Source organism: Chelonoidis abingdonii, chromosome 7, assembly GCF_003597395.2.
Source record: "Chelonoidis abingdonii isolate Lonesome George chromosome 7, CheloAbing_2.0, whole genome shotgun sequence".
In the NCBI taxonomy this organism is placed as follows: domain Eukaryota; kingdom Metazoa; phylum Chordata; order Testudines; family Testudinidae; genus Chelonoidis; species Chelonoidis abingdonii.
This window is the reverse complement of record NC_133775.1, coordinates 1,655,292-1,672,940: the sequence shown is the minus strand read 5'-3', so window position 1 is coordinate 1,672,940 and position 17,649 is coordinate 1,655,292. Positions and strand designations below refer to the sequence as shown.

Sequence of the window (17,649 nt, the reverse complement as noted above, 5' to 3'; positions counted from 1 at the left end):
CGTGCAGTGAACAAGGGAAAACATCAAATGGGGGAAAGGGCACACAAGCGGTGGGTGGGCGTGGGCGCCGAGGGGAGGGACCAATCAGGGCAGTGGCACAGGGCTGGGGACAATGAGGGCTAGTGATGCGGCAGAGGGACACGGGGCTTGCAGGGCTGGGGTAAATCTAGCAGGGAGCCACAGCAGGAAATAGTGTGGGCGGGACAAAAAAGCGAAGGGGCCAGTTCAGGGGGAGGGAGGGTGGCGCCCCACGAGCACTGTGGCACAGTCAATTAAATGTAGGCTGCTTGTGCTGCAGCCCAAACGATGGAATGTGGGCGTGTGGGTCAGCGGACCAGCTCCAGTTCCAGACAGGAGTCCAAAGGCGAAGGAAAAACGCCGCAGGGGGTGTTGGAGGGGGCACGATGGTGTGGCGGGCGAAAGGAACGACAGATGACCGGGGGCAGGTCCCACGCCACACCCCCGGTTGTCCAACAGCACGTCCAACCCCACCACAAGGGCACAGGTTGAAAAAGACTCAGTCCAGGAATACCCCCTCCACAGTGGTCTTCACGTGGTCTCCAACAGCAGGCGGTCTCCTCTCCTCTTCACTCCTCGGGCTCCAACAGCTCGCCAGCACAGCTGCCCAGTAGTCGCCAGCATCCAGTGTGGTGGTGGTCTGGTGTTCCAGGGCAGGAGGGACCCCGCTCAGAAGGTGTCCTCGCAACAAGAGCTGGTGCGTCCCTCCACCACCCCCTCTCTAGGAAGCAGGCCAGCAGCCCCCCCTCCCCTCAAGTGCTGTAGGTGGTCGGAACAAGCAGGAACCGAGGCGGGGGGAACCTACCAGCCAGCCAGCAAGCTGATGCAGAGAGGGGTGGTGGTGTCGATCTAGTCAGCCCAGAGGGAAAGCAGCAGCAAGCAGGAACAGCCAGCAAGCCAGTAGGCAGCAGCACAGCAGCCAGCGGAGGCCAGTGCCCAGCAGGAAACAGCAGCGCAAGCCGCAGCCCTCTCCCTCTTTTCTTCACAGCAGGCGGGTCGAAGGAGAGGAGTCTACTCCTGGGCCCAGGAGAGCAGGCTCTGTTCCCTCACAGGTTGTTGCCCAGGCTAAAAAATCCCTAAGGACCATGGTAACGCAAATGGCGTTGCTCCAGTTAATCAAGGCACCTGGAGCCAATTAAGATCTTTCTAGAAGGCGAGTAGATGCATAGCTACTTAATTCGAACACCTGCAGCCAACAAGCAGGCTAATCAGGGCCTGGGTTTAGAAGAGCTCACTACCAATCAGGCAGGGAGGAGGTTGGCAGGAGAAAGGAGTGTGTGTGAGGAGCTGGGAGCAAGAAGGCAAGGAAGCTGGGAGTTGAGAAAGTGTACTGCTGGAGGATTTGGAGACCAGCCATTATCAGACATCAGGAAGAAGATCCTGTGGTGAGGATAAGAAGTGTTTGGGAGGACCATGGGGAAGTAGCCCAGGGAGTTAGCTGCCCGCAGCTCGTTATAGGAGGTACTATAGACAACCTGCCAATCCACAGGGCCTTTGGGCTGGAACCCGGAGTAGAGGGCGGGCCCGAGTTCCCCCCCAAACCTCCCAGCTCCTGATCAGACACAGGAGGAGTTGACCCAGACTGTGGGGAAGATCACTGAGGTGAGCAAATCTACCTAGAAGTGCAGGACCCACCAAGGTAGAGGAGGAACTTTGTCACATTAGTTACTAATGGACTGGAAAGTACTTCCTTATTCTCATATGATACAAGTACATCATCCTTCCAAACAGAAAGCAGAAGTATTTATTGAACACTTTTCTGCACCACTGTAGACAATATTACCATCTCCATCTAGAAATAGACATATACCATTGTTAGAATTTCTTTATTTCCTAATAAACTTAAACTCCTTATTGTCCTCATCCCTGCCAGCCATGGATTTTTCCTGATGTCTTTAGCTTCCCCTATCAGTTTTCTACACTTCATTACTTCAAATGTATATATTGATTTCTATTTCCCTCCCCCCCCATTTGTTATATATTGCATTTTTGTTTCTGAAGTGCTGCCTTCACTTTGCCACTGAACCAGGATGGGTTTTAAACCAAAGTTGTCCCCTTTCCTGAGTGTGGAATGGGTTTTTTTTTGCCCTCTAGTAAACTCATCTTAAAGAAGTCCCAATTTTCTTTCACATTTTTCTAACTAAATTTTACCTCCCAATCAATTGCATTCATACTTTTCCTCAGCTTTGGGAAATTAGCCTTTTTGAAGCATCAAGCATATATATTACTGTCTGGGACTGTTTTCCTTTTACCCTTATTGAATGTAATCATGTCATGATCACTGGTCCCTTGTCAACCACCACCTTCCAGGACGTTGATTAATTCATCTTTATCCATCATGATGCTGGTGGCAATACCTTCTGTGTTAGAAAATCATCTATACATTTTAGAAAGCTGTTTTACTGCTAGCTGCATGATACCTCCCACCTGTGTCTGCCAAACTGAAACACTCATAACAATGATATTATTCTTTCCACACATTACATATAGATGCTTAAGGAGCAACTTCAGTTCTCTGGTTTGAGTCAGTGGTCTGTAGTAGCCCCCCACCCATACACCTGCCTGGGCTTGGTTTGTGAGCACACTGCTGCCTAAGCATTCAGTATCCCCTGGTTCTGAGTTATCGATAATTGAGAAACAAGTTGTGGTGTAATGCAGAGTCCCACCACACACACCCCTTTTACCCCCACTTTCCTTTGCTACTGTCAGTAGAAATAACATACAGCTACTTTTCCAGCATCTACGCAGGATCTCAACAGACTTTGCCAACATTAACTCACTGAACCTCAACACCCCCTGGAGGGTGGGGAAAGTGAGACTCAGAGAACTGCCAATCATTGCACGGCAAGCCAGTGACAGAGACATACTATAAGTCAGTGTTTCTCAAACTATTGTACTGGTGACTCCTTTCACATAGCAAGCCTCTGAGTACCCCCCCGCCATACATGAAAAACACTTCTTTATATATTTAACACCATTATAAATGCTGGAGGCAAAGCAGAGTTTGGGGTGGAGGCTGACAGCTCATGACCCCCATGCAATCACTTTGTGTCCCCCCGAGGAGTTCCAACCCTCAGTTTGAGAACCCCTGCTGTAAGTGAAATTTTGCACACTGCAAGCCCAGCACTTGCTGAATCCAGGTCATTGAGCTGGACGGCTCAGGGGATGGTAATGGGATATGGAGCTCATTCCTTCTAAGTGGAAATACAAATCAGATCTAAATCAGCAGTAACAACTTTTGGTCACTATCTGACAGCTGATCAACAACCTGTGTCAAATGAGCTGGTGATCTTAGTACAGTTCCCAGTAGGCGCGAGTAGGATAATTCTCTGCCCTGTGCTTTAATCTTTGGTGTCTGACACTATCACCAACATGTGCACACTATCACCTAGAAACGGATCTGGAGCATGAGGCTCTTTGCCAGGGCATCATGAGGAACATAGCCCTTCTATTTCCTGCACTGTATCTGCTCTGCAGAGCACTTTGGTTACACAAGTGTGGTCTCCCTCTGCAGACATTGTGGGCTCTCCCATCTCCTAGACATACATCTGGTATCTCAGAAGAGAAGAGAGACTTTCAAAATCTACAAAATGACACAAACAAGAACGAGAGAGGAAAACTCTATGGCCAGTAGCCGCTAGACATCCACAAGAATTCAGCCCACCAGCATGGTATGGAATGAGACAACTAGAGCAGTGGCTCTCACCTTTCCAGACGGCTGTACCCCTTTTCAGGAGTCTGATGCATTTGATGACCAAGTTGACCTCACTTAAAACTACTGCTTACAAAATCAGACATAAAAATACAAGTGTCACAGCACACTAGTACTGGAAAATTGTGACTTTCTCATTTTACCATATAATTATAAAATAAATCAACTGGAATATAAATATGCCCTTTATATTCATAGAGCAGTATAAACAAGTCATTGTCGTATGACATTTTAGTTTGTACTGACTTTAGTTAGTTAGTGCTTTTATATAGCCTGTTGTAAAACTAGGCATATATCTAGATGAGTTGATGTACCCCCTGGAAGACCTCTGTGTACCCCAAGGGGTACACGTACCCCTGGTTGAGAACCTCTGAACTAGAGGACATGTTGGCAGAGAGACTGCAATAGCTGTTCCTTTTCATACCTCTTTCTGATGATCACTTTCACATGTTGCTGCCAATTTTGCCAATTCAGGCGTGTTTCAGAGGACAGCATCTCAGCTGGGGCCCCCTTCATAGGCTACAGCAAAAGGAACAAGGGCTGCTCTGCAGGGCTCATGAGCTAGACCTGGCCAGTGGAACCAAGGCTGGCCAAATCCCAGTGAGGTTATGGTAAGGCCCAGGGAGCAGACATCCCCACTCTGGAAAGCACTCGGCACAGTTCTAGAGCCAGTCAAAGCAGGCCAGGACACCACAATTAGACCTGCTGCTCTTCACCATGGACTTCGACCCTTCAAAGGATCCCAGGCAGTGAGGCCAGAGAAGACTCACTGAGACAAATGTGATATCAAATAACTCCTCCTAACAGTTTATCTAACCCATTCTTCTTTCTCTGTGTTGATGAATACTACATCTTCCTTATGAATCTCTTGCATGGGTTAGTTGCTGTGGAAGTACCCTAAGAAGACACCATGTGTGGTGTGGGGGTGGGGGTGGGATGGGGACAAACACCATAGGTTTTTCTGTGTTGAAGTCCATCTCTTAATGACTTCAGATCAAGTTCCCTTCAGTTATTTGGCATGCAAGAGGTTTCTTTCTAACAGCCTAGCCAGCAAATAAACCACGGGGACTGGAAGCAAAGCTGGGTTTTCCTTAGGCATTACCACTTGTCATCAGGAGTCGGCAGCTGGAGCTCAGTTAGTTACACTGATGATGTGTAAGCCCCAAAAGAATCCAGCTCCTTCTCCTGTAGCTCTAGTGTCTCTGCAGGGCTGACAGCAGTAGAATTGGATTGTCATCACTAAAACGAACAGCTCCGAGTCTGACAGGGTTACACACAAACAGGCTGGGAAAGTCGGCTTTTTACAAATGAGACAAAGCATTGAGAAAAGAGATACAAGGAAAGCCCTGTGGTCAGGCCACTGGCACATACCATGTTAGTTCTGATGGGGGGTGGCGCTGCAATATTGAGTGGAAGTGGGGTGAGGGAGAAAGGGCCATTGAAGGCGAGGGAGGAAGGGAGAGAAGGACTGGGAGGAAGGTGGGGCGGGGCAGCGAGGCTGGCAGTGGATGGTCAAGGACGGGGAGGAGAGGAAGAAGGCTGGGGCAAAAGCCCATCCGCAAATGGTAAAGACTGGTCCAAAATGTATCTGCATCCCTAGAAAAGGTAACACAAAAGTAACTGCTTACAAATATGACAGGGTGGTATGGAGGGATAATTTAAGGCGGCACAAAAAGGTGTAACCTGGAGGGGTGGGGTGAAATATCTGAATAAATGTCCTGACACTGATATGAATCAGGCTCTGAATCTTCTCCCCAGGAAAGGGGGCAGGGGGGGGATCACCTGCAGGCATTTCAATCCAGACTGGCCAGAGCCCTAGAAAATACCAGAGGGAACAGCCTTGGAGGGACGGGCTGGGTGATCAAACAGGCTCTTTTCACCTTTGGCTGCTAGGAGTCTAGAATGTGGCCATGGTTGAGCTGACACCTGTGTGTTATAGCAGCTCTTGTAGGGCCTACTCGGGTTACACCTGCCATGCAGTCCCCGTTCTAGCCCCCTGGAGATCAGTCAAACTTTCACCAGGGGTGCGATGGCATTTCCCACTCTGGGTTCTGTCTGGAAAGTGGCTTCTTTTGAAAGTTCAAACAAAACCTGGAGAGCGGGTTTTGAGTTTAAAAACAAACGATTCCCGTGGTGCAGAAATGGTAACCACTTCATTTAAAACGGGCCAAAAGCAAACACAGATGAAGTTGGAGGCTTGCCTTGGCCATGTTCCTGGAGGAAGAGAATGCTGGTGCCTCTGGGCACGTGCACAGGGAAGGAGCTCCTGGCCTGGCCATGGGGAAGTGCCCACTCCTATACTTTTAAATAGATTGGTTGGGTTAAAACAAAATTCTGAGCTCTGAAATCTACATGCTGAGGACATCTCGGGAAAGGGAAGTAAGCTTGTGGCTCTGACTATAATCATGGTCTGTCAAGCAGCCCCCTTCTGTGATTTAACTGAGCTTCTGACATACTCTCCTTGCCAAGCACAATCTTCACAGCTGGTCAAAGTTCCTCTTAACCTGCTCACTGCTTGCCTTCCTTGAGCTGCATTGGCCTTGCACACGGTCAGTCACACAGAACTGAAGTTCAGTTGCTGCTGGGGAGCAAGGATGGTCTGATTCTGTAGGACTTCAGATCCTTCGCTGGGAAGATAACATTCAGCTTGCTCTTCACCCTGACCCCATCCCCCTGTCCAGCTTCCCTCTTCTCCTGAATGTCCCACCACCTCAAACATCTTTCCCCTCTCATCCTCTCAGCCCCAAGCTGGCAAAACAGGGGTCATTTGTCACTCCTCCCATCCCTTGCACACTTCTGGAATGGGCCCTGCCCACCAATAGCACCAGCCTGCGGGGCTCCCAGCTGTCGCCCCAATTTGTGGTACCCTAGGGCTGGCTCTGGCTATACCCACATAAAAGTGCATTTGCCAGTTGTTAGCCAGTGGTCTAACTCATCGGGCCTTGCACTCTCCAGCCACAGGATTCCACTCTGTTTTCTTCAGGTATTCAGGTTTATTTCTTCAAAAGAAACACAAGTTCGACACATCAGTCATTGCCCTTCCCCTAGCCCAGGCGTTTCTGGTCTCTGCAGGCTGGCTCTCTGCAAGCCATCTGCCTGGGAGTCAAGGCTAAACCCCAGCTCCCTTGTCCTTCCTACACTGCTTCCTGCAGGGCACACACCTGGCAGCCACAGGGACTACTTCAAGATCCTTCCTACACTCTACAGCAATCCCACTCGCCTGTGCTCCTTGCTGATTTTTATGAGCACGAGGTGAGTTCAAGCTATCACCCCATCTCTGTCTCACCACATCAGCTGATCAGTCACAGGTGGGGTTGTAGTAATAGCCACCAGTCCCAGACCTGGACTTTAGCGTCCACAATCTGGTCCTGTCCCAAACCTGGACTTTTGCGTCCAAAATTTGGGGGCTTACCTGAAACTCCCCCAAGCTCACTACCAGCTTGGATATTCTCGCTGCCACCAACTAGGACTATTGGGCGTCCTAGTATGCCCCCCGAGTCACCCCAACTTTCCCCTGGGGGACCCCCAAGACCCAGAGCCCTGGGTCTCTCTCTCTTCTCTCCCAGCTTCCCCCCCTTTCCTGGGTTAGCCGGTGCAATGCTATGCTCACCCCTTGAATACAACCGGAGAAGCAATCTAGCTTCCCCGAGGCTAGGTATTTACCTAGTCAGCTCACACAAGAAATTCCCCCTCCCTTTGTCCTATAGCCTTTCCCGTCCTGGGACAATAGGGAGGTGAGACACCGAGTTTGGGCTTTTCCCTCTCCCCTCTGCCTCACTAGAAAAGAAACTTTCACAAGGTTTAAAAAGAAAACTTTATAGAAAAAAAAAAAAGAAAAATATAAAACAATAATCTTGCATTAAGAAACTCAATACAGGCTCTTGCTTATCAGAAATATGAAGAAACAATCTGATTTAAAAGATAGCCCAATTAAACCAGTCCAACAAATCCACATACATGTAAATACAACACAAAGCTCCTCATAGCCGAATTGCTTTGGGGTTCCTTTGTACTCACAGATGTGTAGGAGAAACTTGGAGATAAGATGCAGTTAGGAGAAAGCTTGTTAACTCCCTCTCACAGCCGAGAAAACAAAAGACACAGCCATCCACATCTATTCGTACAACACAAAGCTCCTCATAGCCGAATTGCTTTGGGGTTCCTTTGTACTCACAGACTTTTGGTATAATATTTGAAATAAGATGGAGTTAGGAGGAAACCTTGTTTACTCACAGCCGAGAAAACAAAAAAGACCCCGAGTATACAAATTCCCGCCCCTGACTTTAAACAATCCAGTTCTCTGATTGGCCCTCTGGTCAGGTGTTTGGTTACCCTTTCCAGGTAAAAGAAACTTAACCCTTCCAAACACCTGACCAGAGGACCAATCAGGAACCGGATTTTTCAAAGTGAGGGAGGGAACTTCTGGTGTTTTTTGGTTTTTGTTCTCTCTAAGAAGTTTATTTTCTCTCGGCTATGAGGGAAGATCTTCTTTTTTCTACCTCCAAGCTTCTTTCTAAACCCTTCTGTTCCCAAGTTGTGAGTACAAAAGGAAAAAAAGCAATAGGCTGTTATATGTATTTTTTTGTATATTACATGTGTGTGAGTTGCTGGAATGTTTTCAAATTGGATATCTTTTTGAATCAGACTGTTTATTCATATTTTCTTATAAGCAATAGCCCTGTATTTGTCATCTTGATGCAGAGTTTATATGTTTATGTCTTTTTCTTTCTTTTTATATATAAGCTTTCTTTTTTAAACCTGTTGAGGTTTTTCCTCTGGTTAAGGCTAAGGAACGAAGGGAGGGGGAAATCTCTTTGTGTTAGCTTGACTAGGTTTGAATGCATAGCCTCAGGGGAGGAAGGAGGGGGAAGGTAAATTGCCCCACTCTGTTTTGCATTCATAGCCTCGGGGAAGCTAGATTGCTTCTCCGGTTGTACTCAAGGAGTGAAGCATAGCATTGCACCGGCTAACCCAGGAAAGGGGGGGAAGCTGGGAGAGGAAGAGAGGGAGACCCAGGGCTCTGAGTCTTGGGGGTCTCTCCAGAGAAGGTTTGGGGAGACCAGAAGGGGGCCAAAACCCTGGAAATTTTGGATGGTGGCAGCAAGATCAGATCCAAGCTGGTAATTGAGCTTGGAGGTTTCATGCTAGCTTCTCAGTTTATGAACACTAAGGTTCTAATCTGAGTAGGAAGCTATTACAGCGTGTCCCTCTGGAATAGCTGGGGCTGGGGCTCTCACTGCAACACAAGACGGGTTTGCTGGGTTGTTGGAGGAGAGACTTGGATCCAGGGGGTGTATGTGGAACGGTGGCCACAACAACTCACGAGTGGTGCTCCCTTCCCTCACCAGGGGAGGGTGCCATTTCTGTTCCATCACCCACCATGTCAGGTTCGTTTGCCGCTCGCACTGCGCTGGTCACTACCAGCTGAGTGCCCGGCAGGAGCCAGCTCCAAAGACACACTGCGCAGTACAGGAATGTGCCTCCCCTGCTAATTCCCCTCTGACATCTGCCTTCTGGACTGGGCCTCATCAAGTGGAATTCTCCACAGTCCACAGCATACCAAGTAGGGGAGGGATGCTAATGAGCTGCAGCTGGCATAGTAGGGCACTTAGAGGGGAAGGTTTCTTGGTCTCAGCACTCAGCAGTGCAGTGAGGACCATTCCCCTGGGGAGTGAGTGGAAGCTGATCTCTGAGGAAGCAGTGTCTGCTCACGGACTATCACTGTCCCAGGCACAGTGGGGAGATCAGTGGCCCTGCAGCCACTCAAACAATCAGCACTCACTCACTACACATTTGACTGCCCAGCAGCCACATGTTTTGGTGAGCACTCAGGTATCAACATGCCTGAGCTGCAGCCTGGGAAAGAGGGAACCCCAAACTCCACCACTTCCCCCCAGCTCTGCACACTGCCAGAAGCGAGAGAGAGAGACTCCACTCAAGGTCAGTGGCACAGCTGGCTAGGCAAGTCTTGCTAAGTCAGGCAGTAAGAGAGCCCATGGCAGGAGGGATAGCTCAGTGGTTTGAGCACTGGCCTGCTAAACCCAGGGTTGTGAGTTCAAACCTTGAGGGGCCCACTTAGGGATTTGGGGCAAAACCAGTACTTGGTCCTGCTAGTGAAGGCAGGGGGCTGGACTCAATGACCTTTCAGGGTCCCTTCCAGCTCTATGAGATAGGTGTATCTCCATATATTATCTGATGTCCATGCCACACATCTATGTGATAGGATCTTGCCCAGGGTTACAGGATCACCTGGTGTAACACACATGTGAAGGGGGCAGAATTAAGTATGCTGGGGAGGCAAAGGACAAAACAATAAGATACAGAATCAAAACATTACAGTCACCTCCACTAACAGCCTTACACCGCACTGGGAAAGAACTGCCGCCTGAAATGCTCCTTCCTCACAAAAGCCACTTCTCTCTTGTAGTCCAGAGTGCCAGATGGAATTTCCAGATCCAAGGTGAGAATTAACATAAGGATTCATGGATGTTAAGACCAAAACTAATTTTAAGTACAGCAGGAGGTAGGAAGCCTCCCAAAGCACCAGAGGGGCCACTGGACAATTGAGGTGCTAAAGGAGCACCCAAGGCAGACAAGGCTATTGCAGAGAAGCTAAATGAATTTTTTGCATTCATCTTCACTGCAGATGATGTGAAGGAGATGCCCAAACCTGAGCCATTCTTTGTAGGTGACAAATCTGAGGAACTGTCCCAGATTGAGGTATCAATAGAGGAAATTTTGAAACAAAATGATACATTAAACAGTAACAAGTTACCAGGGCCAGATAGTATCACCCAAGAGTTCCGAAGGAACTCAAATATGAAATTGTTGTACTATTAGCTGTCTCATATAACCTATTGTTTCAATCAGCCTGTATACCAGATAACTGGAGTGTAGCTAATGTGATGCTGATTTTTAAAAAGGCACCAGAGGCGATCCTGGCAATTACAGGCCCATAAGCCTAACTTCAGTACCAGGCAAATTGGTTAAAACTACAGTAAAGAACAGAATTATCAGACACACAGATGAACAGGATATGTTGGGGAAGAGTTAATGTGGCTTTTGTAAAGGAAATCAAGCCTCATCAATCAACTAGAATTATTTGAGGGGTCAGCAAATGTGGACAAGGGGGATCCAGTGGATATAGGGTACTTAGACTTTCACAAAGCCTTGGACAAGGTTCCTCACCAAAGGCTCTTATGCTAAGTAAGCAGTTGAGGGATAAGAGGGAAGGGTCCTCTCATGGATCAGTAACTGGTAAAAGACAGGTAACAAAGGGCAGAAAGAAATGGCCAGTTTTCAGAACGGAGAGAGGTAAATAGGGGGGTCCCCCAAGGATCCGTACTGGGACTGGTGCTGTTCAACATATTCATAAACGATCTGGAAAAGGGGCCAAACAATGAGGAGGCAAAGTTTGCAGCCAGTACAAAAGCTCAAAGTAGACTTTGTAGATTTACCAAGCGATCTCACAAATCTGGGCAACAGAGCAACAAGGTGGCAGATAAAATTCAAAGTTGATAAGGGCAAAATAATGCCCAGGGGAAAACATAATCCCAACTATACATACAAAATGAAGGGGAATGAATTAGCTGTTACCACTCAAGAAAGATCTTGGAGTCATTGTGGATAGTTCTCTGAAAACATCTGCTCAGTGTGCAGCAGCCTCCAAAAATGTTAGGAACCATTAGGAAATGGATAGATAATGAGACAGAAAATAGCATATTGCCTCTATATAAATCCACAGTACGTCCACATCTTGAATACTGCGTGCAGTTCTGGTTGCCCTATGTCAGAAAAGACACATCAGTGTGACCCTTCTGCCAGTCAGAGTTGGCAGCAACAAGGGCTGGGTTCAGTATCCAGGGGTTCCTTTTCAACAATACAATGCAAAACCAGCTCGAACCTCCACCCAGTGACCTGGGACAATTACACACCACCCCTGGGCACCTCTGAGAGGCAACACTTCCCTCTCACAAGCACAGAGTCTGAGTGTAGCAAAAAAACACCTTTAATAAAAGGAGGGAAATAATGGCATTAATTTGGGGAAACACCACAAACAGTGTTGATAAATTATGAGTAAAAGACCCACCATCAAGTAAGTTGGGCACTGTCTGTCTGTTTCCCCTCAGGTTCTTAAGTCCAGCAACCCAAAGTCCCTTTAATGTGCACCCCACTCACAGTTGCTGTCCTTGGTCAGTGCAGCCCCAGAGTTCAGGGATTCATCTGCCGAGTTCACCTCCCATCCTGGGTGGAGGGGACGGGGTAAGGAGGCACACTACTCGCTCCACTGCTCGGGCACTCACTCGCCAGGGCTCTCCGCCAGCCACCCTGTGGGCCACTCGTCATGCCAAGAGTATTACTTCTGCCTCAATAACAAGGAGATTGGGGATCGCATTCCAGCCAAAAGTGACCATTTGGGCAAGCAATCCCATCATGCTGAGCACCTAGGCAGGGTAGGTGAGCCCATGCAAACAAGATCAACTCCTGAAGTCCTTTTCCACAGCTCATCACTAGATGTCAAGAGAGAGCTCATTCAGACTCTGCTTACATTAGAATTTGAAAAAGTACAGAGAAGGGCAATACAAAAGTTCAGGGTATGGAACAGCTTCCATATGAGGAGAGATTTAAAAGACTGGGACTATTCAGTTTAGAAGAGATGACTAAGAGGGAGGATATGATAGAGGTCTATAAAATAATGACTGGTGTGGAGAAAGTGAATAAGGAAGTGTTATTTACTTCTTCGCATAACACAAGAACCAGGCAGCAAGTTTAAAACAAACAAAAAGAAGTATTTCTTCACACTATGCAGAGTCAACCTGTGGAACTCCTTGCCAGGGGATGTTGTGAAGGCCAAGACTACAACAGGGTTCTAAAAAGAACTAGATAAATTCACGGATGATAGGTCCATCAATGGCTATTAGCCAACATGACCAGGAATGGAATCCCATGCTGTAGGTGTCCCTAAATCTCTGACTGGATGATTGTTCTGTTCATTCCCTCTGAAGCATCTGGCACTGGCCACTGTCGGAGACAAGATACTGAGCTTTATGGACCATTAGTCTGACCCTACGTGGCCATTCTAACGTTTTCAAGGAACCACTATTTTAATCTAGTCTAGCCTCTTGCAAAGCACAGGCCATCGAACCTGATCCAGTGATTCCTTCGCTGATCTCAGAAATTTGTAATGGAGCAACAGCATAGGTTTTAGAAACAGTCTTGATTTAAAGACAAAGTGGCAGAGAATCCACGCTGTCCATCGGCCAGTCATTCCAACGATTACTTGCTCTCACTATTAAATATTTGGGCTTTATTTCCCATCTGAATCTGGCTATCTTCCATGTCCTGCCATTGGATCTTGTTTGGCCTTGTCTGCTAGATTAAGAGTCTCTCTCTCAGATGTAGTAGAAAGAGAGCCTGAGACTTGAGGCCGAGTATAAGGGCCTGGTGTAAGGCCCACAGGACAAACTAAAGTCTGGTCCTGCCCCGTTACAAAGCAGATGCCTGCTTTCAGGGTCACTGTCCAATACGTGAACTTGGCAAGAGCAGGGCTGCCCTTGCAGACAAGCACTCCTAGGCGCTAAGTATTCACGTGAACACATTCCAGAAGGGTGGCACCAGAACACCCCGAATGAAGGTTATGGTGTGTAAACACTCCCCAAAGATGATGCAAGGACACACCGACCCCTTTAGAGATAAGGTCAGGGTGCCAGCGTGCTGGATAGAGATATTTTGATTGAACCAACATGTACAAGGCGAAGGGTGGTAACTAAGCACACCAGCAGGGCAATGCTTAACTTGTTTGTGTTGAGGTATAAAGAGGAGTGTCCGAGGGTGTGTCTTTGTCTGGCCAAGGGGGGAATGGAAAGTCCCAGCATTCATGGAGCTGTGTTCATTGTCACATGTGCATGTGTAGACATTGATCCGGGGAACTATGAGCATGCTGCATGGGCAACAAACCCAGCCGAGTGCCTTCGTTACAGAAACCGAGTCTGTCGTCTTTGGGACAGTTGGATCAGAGCCTGCTGTGTGGGCTGTCTGGCCACAGCCAGTGCAGCACGCAGAGAGAACACGCACAGTCAGCAACTGACAACAACAGACTTTGGTCAAGCCACCATTGAACCTTCTCTTGAATATAATAAATAGATTCAGCTCCTTTCGTCTCTCACTGCAGAGCAGGTTTTCCAGACATTAAATCATCCTCATAGCTCTTCTCTGAATCTCTTCCAATTTTTCAATATTGTCAGGCACAACAGGACTGTCTAACACAAGGGTAAAGCTTGTCTGTGTGGCAGACAGTGCTTTCTTGGGGTCTGTCCCAGATCATGGAATGAGCTCCCCCAGACCCGAAGAAGCTCCTCAAAACTCCCCACCTACTGATCCCTGTGCCTGGCACTTCTCCGACCAGCCTTCATGAATATAAACACAGAGGAGCATGTACGTCTAATTGATAAAACCAAAGCAACATCCCACGTTACACACAGAATTCTGCCCATGGGGAGAGAAGGGACATGTCACATCTGGCACATGCAAATCACATCTCAGAGCGTTCTTGGATAGTGCTTAAATACCGCAGTGAACAGGGCTGGGCTCTGTAGAATATCCCCTCCCCAGAAATATACCTGATCCCTGAGGGCAGCAATATAGTCCCTGCTGTGAACAAAAATCCACTCCACTTAGCTCATTTCTGAGCTCCAAAGCTGTCATAAACAGATGGTTAAGGGTTAATGTCTCTTTTACCTGTAAAGGGTTAAGAAGCTCAGTGAACCTGGCTGACACCTGACCAGAAGACCAATGTGGGGAACAAGATACTTTCAGATCTCGGTGGAGGGAAGTCTTTGTTTGTGTCGTTTGTTTTGTTTGTTGTTTGCTCTTGGGACAAAGAGGGACCGGACATACAGATCAGGCTCTCCAGGTCTTTCTGAATCGGTCTTTCACATTTCAGAATTGTAAGTATAGCCAGGCAAGGCGGATTAGTCTTGTGTTTGTTTTCTTTCAACTTGTGAATGTTTTTCCTTTTGCTGGAAGGATTTTTACCTCTGTTTGCTGTAACCTTGAATCTAAGGCTGAGTGGGGGGGAGGTCCCTCTAGTCTATATGAATCTGAATACCCTGTAAAACATTTTCCATCCTGATTTTACAGAGATAATTTTTACTTTTTCTTTCTTTAATTAAAAGCTTTCCTTTTTTAAGAACCTGATTGATTTTTTCCCTTGTTTTAAGATCCAAGGGGATTGGGTCTGAACTCACCAGGGATTGGTGGAGGGAAAGGAGTGGAGGGGAAGGTTAATTCCTATTTGCTTTTAGATCCAAGGAGTTTGGATCAGTGTAGCCTCTCAGGGTAACCCAGGGAGGGGAAAGGAGGGGGATGGTTTATTTCTCCTTATTTTAAGACCCAAAGGGTTTGGGTCTTGGGCTCCCCAGGGAAGGTTTTTGGGGGAAAAGGAAGTGTGCCAAACACTATATTTTTGGCTGGTGGCAGCGTACCAAATTTAAGCTGGTAATTAAGCTTAAAAGTGATCATGCAGATCCTCACTTTTTGAACGCTAAAGTTCAAAGTGGGGGAAAAACCCTGACAAAGGCACCCTGAGAAAGTTTCTCAAGTCCTACCTCTGCTCTGCTGTCCTCAGCACCACACAAGTTCCTCTGTCGCCAGGACTATGCATGTAGCAGGGGGACAGAATTTGCTCCCTCTCTCTCACCTTGATATCTAAACTCTGTGTCCAGCATTGGATCCTTGCCCACCGCACCCCCAGGTGGACAGCCCCATCCTGGAAGAGAACACAGTACCTGGGCAGCATACTCTATGCCAAGGAAAGAAAATGGACATGGCTGCTTCTCCTAATAGCATGACTCTCTCTGAGCTATCTGTATACTGCCAACGGGCATGTGGCACATTGACCCGTGTTAGGAGATGGACAGCATAGCCGATGGAGTGATGTCCGGGCCTTTAACTTCCTTTGAACAGATCCAGTAACCATCTCACCTGGCCTGATTTCTCACACTGCCTCTGCACCCTTTCTGTTTCCCTCTGGTTTATTACAGGATGAACTGGCATTTGTAAAATGGGGAGTGTTCCAAACTGCACACGGGCCCTCCGGAGCAAACGGTTTCCCTGGAGGCCTTTGATATTAACATCTCCCCATCAGGCCTACATGCCCTAAGGAGAGGCCTTGGTTATTGTGCCCACAATCGAGGAGAGCTGGCAATGTCTGCCGACAGCTGCCCAGACTATCCATATTCCTCCAACTTCAGAGGCAGCCAGGAGGGAAGTGCTTGGACTTTACCCAATTCCCAGAGGGGAATTTAATATTTGCATGGGTCTGAGGCCTGGAAGCCTTCCCAGGACAAACAGCCCCCTAAGGAGTGTCCGAGAACTCCTCACTTTGACTACGTGCCCTTGGCTATTGGTAGCATGCGATTAGCCACGTGTAAATCACATGGTATGGTGTCTGCTCACTGCATGACTCTTTAAAAAGGAGAATGCCAAACAGTTTCACACAAGCACTTCCGAGAAAACAGTCACCGGTGATGGACTCTGTGAAACCTCGGGGATTCACAAACACTCCCTCCAAGCTGCAGCCACCATGAGCAGCAAACCCCATGTCCCCACAACTAGCAGCAGCGAGAACTCACCACATTTAACCCCAACAATATTTGCAAACCACTGTGTGTGTTATGTGATCCGCTCTAATTAATACCAGACACCATAAAACATGCTCAAACCAGATGCATTACAGAGCTGGATTTCCCTCCTCTGACTCATTGGCACCAGAAACCTTCCATAACGATAGAACAGACACTGCACAGTTGGGCATTTCTGCAGCGCAAATACATATGCAGTAGAGCTATGGCAGATAACATTGCTATTACAGCTTGTTCTTCCTTTCCAGATCAGGAGTGTCCCTTCTTGTGCCCAAACTGTCATGTCTCAGCCTCACCTGGACTCCAGAGCTTCCGTCTTGGCAACAGGCAGCCAACCTCCAGTTTGTAATCCTGGTGCACTGGTGGTGAAAGGGGCTCATAGAGAGAGAGAGATCGTCATTTCATCTCCTGTTCATCAGCACAGGCAGACCTAAAAATAGCCCCAGGAGTGGGCTGACTGAAGTCATGCTGCTGTATCTGTTACCCTGGCAGCTGAGCGAGAGAGTGAGCAAGAAAGAAATTGCTAATCCAAGGCAGAAAGATTATCCCACCGACCCTCTGGAGCCCAGCAAGAGCTGCAGCTACGGGAACTGCCCAGCTGCAGGTGCGAAAGGGATCGCTTCAGCCTTTGCACTTCACCCGCTGGGAAACAGAAATCACCCAGGAGAGGAGGGGAGATCAGCTCTGGGGCTGCCGGGAACTGGAGGGGCGGTTGATGGGGATCCTTGCACTCACCCAGGCCCCGCCTGCACCAGCACTCCCGCTGTGGGGTGCACTTGCACAACAGCGAAGGTGAGTGTGCACAAGGTGTGCGTGTACTCAGCCAGCAGCCTCTGGTGGTCGCACCTCACACTTTGAGTAAGGAGAGTGCAGGACTCCCTGCATTACTGTGACTGCAACCCGGGGGGCCTGCATTTCCGCCCCGCTCTGCCCCCACGCGCCCTGGGGGCTGCTGTCAGCAAGGCACTGCCTGCTGGTCTCACGGACCCAGGGGCTTCAGGACCCAGCAGGACAATCCAAGAGGTGACTGCTGGCTTCAATCCCCATGATGTCACCCAGCTCACACTTGTTCTGACTCTCTTGGCAAGTGGAAGCCATGTGGCTGGCAGCTCCATTCGAAGCTTCTGACAGGCAGGTCCCACTTGTGCACCCAGAAGCTGCCAGCCAGTGCCGCTGTTGTCTCTCTGCAGCGGAGAGCCCTAGTGTCAGCTGGGCACAGTGCTGCCCTCTGGAAGCCAGGCAGCCAGCTGGGCAGGCTCTGTTGCAAGTTCCGGCTAG

The 17,649-nt window shown here is 48.4% G+C and overlaps 1 protein-coding gene across 5 annotated transcripts in view; it reads right to left on the bottom strand.

The window, feature by feature from the left end:
* Positions 1-16,774, bottom strand: part of ST3GAL3 (ST3 beta-galactoside alpha-2,3-sialyltransferase 3) — a 425,585-nt gene extending 408,811 nt beyond the window's left edge. For all 5 annotated transcript variants that reach the window (XM_075067555.1, XM_075067560.1, XM_075067557.1 and 2 more), the window contains exon 1: positions 16,668-16,774. The gene's annotated coding sequence lies outside the window, so the exon portion shown is untranslated. The remainder of the gene's footprint in view (positions 1-16,667) is intronic.
* Between the last annotated feature and the right edge of the window lie 875 nt (positions 16,775-17,649).